The sequence below is a fragment of the Oncorhynchus mykiss genome, chromosome 5 (genome assembly GCF_013265735.2).
Source record: "Oncorhynchus mykiss isolate Arlee chromosome 5, USDA_OmykA_1.1, whole genome shotgun sequence".
Classification (NCBI taxonomy): Eukaryota; Metazoa; Chordata; class Actinopteri; order Salmoniformes; family Salmonidae; genus Oncorhynchus; species Oncorhynchus mykiss.
Window position 1 is genome coordinate 71,837,548 of NC_048569.1, and position 11,742 is coordinate 71,849,289.

Sequence of the window (11,742 nt, forward strand, 5' to 3'; positions counted from 1 at the left end):
AGAGAGCAGTGGCTATGTGTGAAAAACTGTGATGTTGGGTTCTATCCCCAATCCACCATTCTCCGGTTGGCTTCTAGTCCCCACTCTCAGACTGTGACGTTATAGAGTCTAGTCCCCGTTCTCCCTATACAGCCTGTCTTGGACCTCATACTGTAGCAGTAACTGATGATGTTTAGAAAAGGGGAGTCTGTTTAGAAAATACACACATTTACAACCTCATGGCCAGACATGTGGTAGCCAGCGGGTGAAAAGCATGTGTGTGTGTAAAGAGGATACCTAGTCAACTGAATGCATTCAACTGCACAACTGCACAACTGAATGCATTCAACTGGAATGTGTCTTCCGGACCTCATTTAACCAGACCCCTCTGAATCAGAGAGGTGCAGGGGGTTGCCTTGACATCATCAGCGCCCAGGAAACAGTTGTTGTGCCTTGATCAATGGCAGAACGGCAGATTTTTCCACTTTGCTGGCTTGGGGATTCGAATACTGGCTCTTTCGGTTACTGGCCCAACGCTCTTAACCGCTAGGCTAACTGCCACCCCGTGTGTGTGTGTGTGTGTGTGTGTGTGTGTGTGTGGTGGGGGGGGGGGGGGGGGGGGGGGTGTATTTATTAACCTTCTTCATGAGAGACTAAGTCAACACCACAGTACCACGATTCACGGACACCCACAGCTGAGCTGGCATCAGCCAAATCAGCAGCCAAACCTAGCACCACCTCTGGTCCAATAAACTCCCTGGCCACAGACAGACAGTCACAGGGCATTCAGTTTATGATTCAGCATTCTGAAGTATTGTATTTAGCCATGCTATCTTTGTAGAGGAGCTAGTGTGTGTGTCTGTTTGCACGTTAATCTTTCTGGTTTTATTATACAATTGTCTTTGATCCCATGAAAGCAGTTTTGCTTTGAGTGAAAATATCATCTTCAAGTAATTTGGTGTTTCAGAATGCTCAGGGCTCGTGGTTGTCCCACATCTATAGACTGGAGGCACTGGGTTATAAGCTTCATAAGTCTTTCTTTATCTCTAGACTCATGTTTGAACAAAACCCCTCTTTCTAAGGACTATTTCCCCAATGAAGTGCATTTTAGATGTTTGTATTCAGTGTTGCTCAATGTCAGCTTTTTCCTGACTTCACTTACCCTTCCTCCATCCTCCACTCAAAAATAAGTTCCAAGCTGTAACCAGTGCCTGCAATCTGGTTCAGGTCATCAGTCAACATACCAGGGTATTTACAAACAGAACAGGAACTAACTCATCCATGTGTATTCATCACAGCTTTACTAATGTTGCAGAAATCTGCTCTAAAGCAGTATCCACACCCATCGGATGCAGTGATCATAATATAATAGCCATATCTCGAAAAAACTACGTTTCAAAGACTGGACCCATACAAGATGTTTTGCAATGATTCCTACAGTACAGTTGAAGTCGGACGTTTACATAAACTAGTTTTAATGACTTAAGTGTATTAACCACTCCACAAATTTCTTGTTAACAAACTATAATTTTGGCACGTCAGTTAGGACATATACTTTGTGCAGGACACAAGTCATTTTTCCAACAATTGTTTACAGACAGATTATTTCACTTATAATTCACTGTATCACAATTCCAGTGGGGCAGAAGTTTACATACACTAAGTTGACTGTGCCTTTAAACAGTTTGGAAAATTTCCAAAATGTATGTCATGGCTTTAGAAGCTTCTGATAGGCTAATTGACATCCTTTGAGTCAATTGGAGGTGTACCTGTGGATGTATTTCAAGGCCTACCTTCAAACTCTGTGCCTCTTTGCTTGACATCATGGGAAAATCTGAAGAAATCCTGACTTCAATCCTATAGAACATTTGTGGGCAGAACTGTAAAATTGTGTGCGAGCAAGGAGGCCTAAAACTCAGTTACACCAGCTCTGTCAGGAGGAATGGGCCAAAATTCATCCAACTTATTGTGGGTAGCTTGTGGAAGGCTACCCGAAACGTTTGACCCAAGTTAAACAATTTAAAGGCAATGCTACCAAATACTAATTGAGTGTATGTAAACTTCTGACCCACAGGGAATGTGATGAAAGAAATAAAAGCTGAAATAAATCATTCTCTCTACTATTATTCTGACATTTCACATTCTTAAAATAAAGTGGTGATCCTAACTGACCTAAGACAGGGAATTTTGATTAGGATGAAATGTCAGGAATTGTGAAAAACTGAGTTTGAATGTAGTTGGCTAAGGTGTATGTAAACATCCGACTTCAACTGTATGTTCGCATAGCATATTTGTGTGTCTGATGTGTGTAATGAGAAACATCCAGATGCTGCATTAATGAAACTGCTTCTTCCAGTTACTGATAGGCATGCCCCAATCAAGAAACGGACTGTTAAAACTGCCAAATCCCCATGGATAGATGATGAATTGAAAAACTGTATGGCTGAGAGGGATGAGGCAACGGGAAATGCAAATAGGTCTGACAACACAGCGGACAAGCAAACATACAGTAAATTGGGAAATAACGTAACTAAACTAAACAAAAAAAAGAAGAAACTATATTATGGAACAAAGATAAATGACATAAAGAACGATTGTAAAAATCTCTGGGATACTTTAAATGAAATTCTAGGCAAAAAGCGAACTCAGCTCCAGCCTTCATTGTGGCAGGTGTCTTGTTAATAACAAAACCCTTTGATATTACCAACAATTGTAATAATTTTTTGTTGACAAGATTAGCTAATTTAGGTATGACATGCAAACAACAAATGCCGAGTCTTCATATTCATGCATAATGGACCAAATAATGAAAGAAAATCACTGTAGTTTTAAGTTCCACACCTACTTTGTGGAAGAGGTCATTATTTTTTGCTATCAATAAATAAGGACAAACCACCTGGTATCGACAACCTGGATTGTAAAATGCTGACGTTGGTTGCGGAATACTTTGTGACTCCTGTTTGCCACATCTTCAATTTAAGCCTAGAAGACAGGTGTGACCTCAAACATTGAGGGAGGCAAAGGTCATTCCACTACCCAAGAAATGCAGAGCACCCTTTAATGGTTCAAGCAGCCGACCAATTAGCCTGTTACAAGTGCTTAGCAAACTTTTGGAAAAAGTGATGTTTGATCAAATACAAAGTTATTGTACAGAAAACAAATTAACAACAGACGTTCAACATACTCAGCACTGATACAAATGACGGATGATTGGCTGAAATAAATTGATAGTAAGAAGATTGTGAAAGCTGTTTTGTTAGACTTCAGTGCAGCTTTTGATGTCATTGATCAAAATTGCTGAAAAAAACGTAGGTGTTATGGATTTGCATCCTTTGCCTTATTATGGATTCAGAGTTACCTATCTAATAGAACACAGAGGGTTTTCGTTAATGGAAGCCTCTCTCATGCAAATTCAGTTGGGTGGTGAACCGCAGGGCAGTCGACTAGGGCCATTATTGTTTTCTGTTTTTACAAATGACCCTCCACTGACCTTGAATAAAGTCTGTGTGTCTATGTACGAGGACAACTGAACAGTATACATGTCGGCTGCAACAGTAAAATCGATAACTTAACATAGAGCTCCAGTCAGTTTTAGAATGGGTAACTAGCAATAGGCTGGTGCTAAATATAAAAAAATAAATACAAGTATAATTTTTGGGGCAAATCACTTGCTCAGCGCTTAACTTCACTTAGCTCTATTTTTGAATAATGTGGCTATTGAGCAAGTTGATGAGACTAAACTTATGGGTGTAACCCTAAATAGCAAGCTGTCATGGTCAAACATATAGACTCAATGGTTGCTAAAATGGGAAGAGGTCTGTCCATGATAGGGCTTTGCTCAGCCTTCTTGACATCACAGTTGACCAGATAGGTCCTACAGACCCCTAGTTTTGTCTCACCTGGACTACTGCACAGCTGTGTGAGGCAAAGAAGGACATAGGTAAATTGCAGTTGGTCCAGAACAAAGCAGCGCGTATCGCACTTAGATGTACACGGAGGGAAATTACCCATAACATGCATGTCAGTCTCTCCTGGCTCAAAGTGAGGAGAAATTGACTGCATCATTAATGGTCTTTGTACGAGGTATTGATGTGTTGAAGATACCGAACTGTCTGTTCAAACAGTTGTCACACTGTTCGGACACTCATAGGTACAACACAAAACATGCTATTGTGTGTATGTACTAATATGTAGGCTGTGTGTGACATTTGACATTTATCTATTTAAGTCTTGACTAATAATGTTCTGTTCTGTGTATTTTGTCATGTTTCATGCGGACCCCAGGAGGAGTAGCTTTTTCAGCAGCTAATGAGGATCATAATAAATACTAAATAAGTACAAAACAACAAATCTCTCTTACCCCTAGCATTTCTCCCTTCCTCCAGCTCTCCCTCCACCTCTTCCTTCATCTGTCTCTCATTGCATCCACCTTTCCATCTCCCATTCCACCTCTTTGTTCCCCCACACCAAACACGATCACGACACGCAGGTTGAAATACAGTGGGCTCCAAAATTACTGGCACCCCTGACTGGCAATGCACAAACAATACTTAAAAAAATATAAACAATATAATTATGGAGATAAACTCAAAATACCAACATGTGAGAAATACTGTACTTTATTAATGTTTCAATGGAACCCACCAAAATAATACAATTATTTAATACAAAATACATTTCACCAAAATCAAGGTTTCATAATTATTGATACTCCTCATTTAGTACTTTGTGCCACCACCTCTGGCAAGGCTAACATCATGGAGTCTTTTCCTGTAATGTTTGACAAGGTTAAAGAACACATCTGGAGGGATTTTGGACCATTCCTCTATGCAGATCCTTTCAAGATCCTTCACATTCTTGGGTTTGAACTTATCAACTGCCCTCATCCACTCAGCCCACAGGTTTTCGATTGGATTGAGGTCCGGCAACTGAGAGGGCCATGGCAGAACATTGATTTTGTTGTCCCAGAACCATTTCTGTGTGGATCTTGAGGTATGTTTTGGGTCATTGTCTTGTTGGAAAGTCCACATACGGCCAAGTCCCAGCCTTCTGGCAGAGGCAACCAGATTGTCAGCCATAATTTCCTGATACTTGGTGGAATTCATTATGCCATCAATCTTAACCAGTGCCCCTGGACCTCTGGAATTAAAACATCACTGACCCACCACCATATTTCACCGTGGGCACGAGGTGCCTCTCCTTGTATGCATCTCTGTTTCGACGCAAAACTTGCCGATGCTGTATCTGACCAAAACTTTCAATTCTGGTCTCATCTGAACAGAGCACCTTCTTCCAGTCATAATTTAAATTACGTTTTGAAAACTCGATGTGCTTGCGTCTGTGTCTTGGGGTCAGAAAGGGCTTTCTTCTGGCAATCCTTCCAAAGAGCCTGTGGTTGTGGAGGTGGCGTCTGATGGTGCTTTTTTAAACCTGGTGACCCCAAGACGCCACTAAGGCCTGCAATTATTTCACAGTGATTCTTGGGGATTTTGTTGCTTCTCTCACGATCCTCCTCTCTATCTTGGGGGGGCAAAATGCATTTGCGTCCTCTACCTGTGAGGTTTTCGACTGTTCCGTATCTTTTGCATTTTTTTATAATTGTCCTGACAGTGCTCAGTGGCATAGTCAATCGTTTATGGATCTTCTTGTAGCCATTACCAGATTTATGAAGGTCTACCACCATCTGTCCCTTTTGAACTGCCAGTTCTTTTCTTTTCTTCATGGTGTTAGATGACAAAGGGATATTGCATGCGTGTTACCTCATTTTTATAATCTAGTGAAAAAGGAAGTGATGTAATGGCTCAATATAGTTCTTCAACACTTAGATAAACTTAAATAAGTGGAATTTAATTCATTGTTTAATTTTGGTAGATGTTATTTACAATAACATTTAAGGGTGCCAATAATTGTGAAACCTTGATTTGGAGGACATTGAATTATTTTGGTGGGTTCCATTGAAACATTAATAAAGAACAGTATTTTTCACATGTTGGTATTTTGAGTTTGTCTCTCTAATTATATTGTTTATATTTTTTAAGTATTGTTTGTGCATTGCCAGTCAGGGGTGCCAGTAATTTTGGATTCCACTGTATAAAAACAAATTCTGAACCAATAATATTAGGACGGGGACAGGTTGAAAAGCATTAAACATTTATGTCAATTTAGATAGCTAGCTTGTAGTTGCTAGCTAATATGTCCTATTTAGCTAGCTTGCTGTTGCTAGTTAATTTGTCCTGGGATATAAACGTTGAGGTCCTCTTCTCCGACAATTAATCCACACAAACGTTCAACCGAATCGTTTCTAGTCATCTCTCCTTCTTCCAGACTTTTTCTTCTTTGGACTTTATATGGCGATTGGCATCTAATTTTCATAATAAGGTGTATTACCACAACTGACCGACTGACCTCAGTTCATCTTTCAATCACCCACGTGGGTATAACCAATGAGGAGATGGCACGTAGGTATATGCTTCTATAAACCAATGAGAAGATGGGAGAGGCAGGACTTGCAGCACATTGAGCGTCACAAAAATAACTGACTTATATTTTAGTACTTGGCAACCCAGATGCTAGTTAGTGCGCGAGCAGTGTGGGTGCAATGATTGAATAACATGTATGTGTACATTAATTTTGCAACGCTCGCGCATGTGACGCAAGCGGTGTGGTCAGCATGTCACGCTCAGCATGTCACGCTCCTTCCATTTCTCTATCTTCTCTTTGTCTCTCTTTCTTCCTATCAGTGCCGCTGCAGGCAGGATTTCCTCTGCAACGGAAACTCCATTGTGTTGGTAATTCTGTTCCACACACTCACACGTGAGCTAAGTAGTTCTCTTCCTGTGCTCAAATGCTGCATGGGGCAGAGAGCACACACACAATGAGGAACAGAAAGAAATATACATAAACCTGTGAACGCTCATACAGTACATTCACACACTTTCTCACTTGCACATTATACATACTATAACATATGAAGCAGGATGTGATTAAGAGGTAACTATCCTACCGAATATGAGAATGGCCCTGCTCACATGTGATGTGTGTGAAGGTATTCAAGGGAAAACCTGTGTTGAAAGGCTGGTCATGGCCCATATCAACACAATTATCCCAGAAACCCTAGACCCACCTAATTTGCATACAACAGATCCACAGATGATGCAATCTCTATTGCACACTGTCCTTTCCCACCTGGACAAAAGGAACACCTACGTGAGAACGCTATCCATTGACTACAGCTCAACGTTCAACACCATAGTGCCCTCAAAGCTCATCACTAAGCTAAGGATCCTGGGACTTAACACTTCCCTCTGCTACTGGATCCTGGACTTCCTGACTGGCCGCCCCCAGGTGGTAAGGGTAGGTAACAACACATCTGCCACGCTGATCCTGAACACGGGGGCCCTTCAGGGGTGTGTGCACAGTACCCTCCTCTACTCCCTGTTCACCCATGACTGCATTGCCAGGCACGACCCCAACACCATTATTACGACACAACAGTGGTAGGCCTGATCACCGACAACGATGAGACAGTCTATAGGGAGGAAGTCAGAGACCTGGCCATGTGGTGCCAGGATAACATTCTCTCCCTCAACGTGACCAAGACAAAGGAGATGATTGTGGACTACAGGAAAAGGAGGACCGAGCACACCCCCATTCTCAACAACAGGGCTATAGTGGAGCAGGTTGAGAGCTTCAAGTTCCGTAGTGTTCACATCACCAGCAAAAAAAACTATCATGGTCCAAACACACCAATGCAGTTGTGATGAAGGCACAACAAAGCTTATTCTCCCTCAGGCAACTGAAAAGATTTGGCATGGGTCCTCAGATCCTCAAAAAGTTATACAGCTGCACCATCGAGAGCACTGGTTGCATCACTGCCTGGTATGCCAACTGCTCGGCCTCCGACCGCAAGGCATTACAGAGGGTAATGCGTACGGCCCAGTACATTACTGGGGCCTAGCTTCCTGCCATTGGAGACCTCTATACCAGGCGGTGTCAGAGGAAGGCCCTATAAATTGTCAAAGACTCCAGCCACCCCAGTCATAGACTGTTTTCTCTGCTCCTCGCACGGCAAGCAGAACTGGAGCATCAAGTCTAGGTCCAAAAGGCTTCTTAACAGCTTCTACCCCCAAGCCATAAGACTCCTGAACAGCTAATCAAATGGTTACCGAGACTATTTGTATTGTACCCCCCCCCCCCCCCCCCCCCCCCCCCCCCCCTCTTTTACTCTACTGCTACTCTCTGGTTATTACCTATGCATAGTCACTTTAACTTTACCTACATGTACATATTACCTCAATTACTTCGACTAACCTGTGCCCCCACACATTGACTCTGTACCGGTACTCCCTGTATATAGCCTCGCTACTGTTATTTCTACTTAAAACTGCATTGTTGGTTAAGGGCTTGTAAGTAAGCATTTAACTGTAAGGTCTACCTACACCCGTTGCATTCAACGCATGTGACATAACATTTGATTTATTCTCTCTTTGTTAGGGAAGTTGCAAACACTTTATATTGGGTATGCTTAAGAATCACTGAGGTTGTTGAGCTGAAAGCAGAACTACTACTTTACCCTCACTTTTATCTTAAGTATGAGAGAGAGGGCGCTTACTCTGTGTTTTGAGATCGTCTTTCTGACATACTGAACAATCTATTTTCTTTGGCTGAGAGTCAAAATGATGACCAATTACACACACACACACACACACACACACACACACACACACACACACACACACACTGTGACAGCAGTTGTTGTTTCAGCTGTTAGAGAGAAAAAACTCTGTAGATTGAGTCGCACACCCGAACCCTCCAAGATCCCCCCACAGTTCCCCAATAGCTGTCTCTCAACCATTTGAGACCCCTTCCAAAGTCCCCCCCACCACGGAAGAAAAAAAATTAAAAATAAAATTAATTTCATTCCCCACCCCCAAGAACGCACCAATGCACCAACAATCAAGAGAATGAACTAAAGAGAAAAAAAGGAAAAGACAGCAAACACCAATGCAATTTAATAATAATAATACATTTAAAACAAAGGACATCAAGTACATTCAAATGTACTTTTATTATGTTTTATTTAGACTTTTTTTCCCTTTATCTTTTGACCATCATTCTCTCACACACAGCAACTCCACTCCCACTTGTCTCCAATTCCACAGACCAACCCCCAGCTTCCCTCAGTCCATCCCATCTATCTCTGCTGGCCACCCACTTCGTGTTTCTACGCAACACATCTCTTCAACTATGCTATGATGTTTAACGAACAATTTCAATCTATCTAACCGAATAGAATCTACAGATTGCGTGTTGAAGATACTTTTACTAAGAGTATTAGTATATTAGTAATTGACTGACCTGGTCTCTCCAGATCTCCTAACGGTACTATTTCTAGGGTCAATTTTAGATCAATGCCATGCATTTTCAGCCATTCCTTAACCTGAGACCAGAAACAGGCTACCTGAAGGCAATACCAAAATAAATGATCTATTGATTCTGTATCCTCACAACAAAATCTGCAGAGCTTCGATGGTTCTATGCCACAAATATTCAACATTTTGTTGGTGGCAAGAATTCTATATGATAATTTTAGCTGAAAAGCACGAAGTCTTGAATCTTGCGTTGTTTTATATATCAACTCATGCACCCTGTAACATGGAATTGGTACATCAAAAATCTCTTCCCAACTATTTTGCAATCTGTATGGCACAGTTGTCAACATCCTGGTCCTCAAATGAAGCTGGTATACTTTCCTATTTATGCTATTTTTATTCCTCCAACAGTTTTGATCCTTTATATTGGGCATACAGACCAGTTCCCTACCTCCTCCCGCTGCCACCCGCCTCCTCCATTTTTGGGGCAATGCTGTAATCAATTGGTTGTACTCTTGGATTGAGCAGACCTTCCTGTACAATTCTGATAACTCCATGAAGGACATAACTCTACCATTACAATTTGCAATATAATTTAAGAACAAAATACCCTTTTCAAACATCTTTCCCGTAAATACAGGTATTTTATCAACCAGCACATTTGAGTTCAGCCATAATATTTGTTGTAATATTTGTCCTATCTTTTCAGGGGGATGAAATTGAAATTGTAGCCAGCTCTGCAATGCTTGGTTGAAAAAGACAGATACTTAGAAAAAATTAATCGAAAATGAGACATGGCAATCTGCACAAAGGCAAAAAGGCAATTTTTAAACAATGGATGAGCTTTTCTTATTATGTAGACCCTGTTATGTGGCAGGGTCTACAGTCAATCACGGATTACAAAAAGAAAACCAGCCCCGTCACGGGCCAGGATGTCTTGCTCCCAGGCAGACTAAATTACTTTTTTTGCCCGCTTTGAGGACAATACAGTGCCACTGACATGGCCCGCAACCAAAATATGCGGACTCTCCTTCACTGCAGCCAACGTGAGTAAAACATTTAAACGTGTTAACCCTCGCAAGGCTGCAGGCCCAGACGGCATCCCCAGCCGCGCCCTCAGAGCATGCGCAGACCAGATGGCTGGTGTGTTTACGGACACATTCAATCAATCCTTATCCCAGTCTGCTGTTCCCACATGCTTCAAGAGGGCCACCATTGTTCCTGTTCCCAAGAAAGCTAAGGTAACTAAGCTAAACGACTAAGAGGTAACTATCCTACAGAATATGAGAATGGCCGTGCTCACATGTGATGTGTGTGAAGGTATTCAAGGGAAAACCTGTGTTGAAAGGCTGGTCATGGCCCATATCAACACAATTATCCCAGAAACCGTAGACCCACCTAGCACTCACTTCCGTCATCATGAAGTGCTTTGAGAGACTAGTCAAGGACCATATCACCTCCACCCTACCTGACACCCTAGACCCACTCCAATTTGCTTACCGCCCAAATAGGTCCACAGACGATGCAATCTCAACCACACTGCACACCTAGTGGTTAGAGCGTTGGACTAGTAACCGGAAGGTTGTGAGTTCAAACCCCTGAGCTGACAAGGTACAAATCTGTCGTTCTGCCCCTGAACAGGCAGTTAACCCACTGTTCCCAGGCAGTCATTGAAAATAAGAATTTGTTCTTAACTGACTTGCCTGGTTAAATAAAGGTAAAATAAAAAAATAAGAGAATTACCGAAATTTAAAAAATCCAGGCATTTTTAAATAAAATCCAGTCTTACTTTATCAAATGCCTTTTCAAAATTCGCTATAAATACCATTCCTGGCTAGATATATGTTTCATGATGTTCTATTATTTCTAGTAGTTGTCATATATTATCTCCAATGTATCGTCCAAAAAAACTTGTATGATCAGGATGAACAATACCTGGTAAAACCCTTTTAATTCTGAGTGCTATGCATTTTGCTATTATTTTTGCATCACAACATTGAAGTGTAAGCGGCCTCCAGTTTTTTTTAGATAGACCGGGTCTTTATACAGTGCCTTGAGAAAGTATTCGGCCCCCTTGAACTTTGCGACCTTTTGCCACATTTCAGGCTTCAAACATAAAGATATAAAACTGTATTTTTTTTGTGAAGAATCAACAACAAGTGGGACACAATCATGAAGTGGAACGACATTTATTGGATATTTCAAACTTTTTTAACAAATCAAAAACTGAAAAATTGGGCGTGCAAAATTATTCAGCCCCTTTACTTTCAGTGCAGCAAACTCTCTCCAGAAGTTCAGTGAGGATCTCTGAATGATCCAATGTTGACCTAAATGACTAATGATGATAAATACAACCCACCTGTGTGTAATCAAGTCTCCGTATAAATGCACC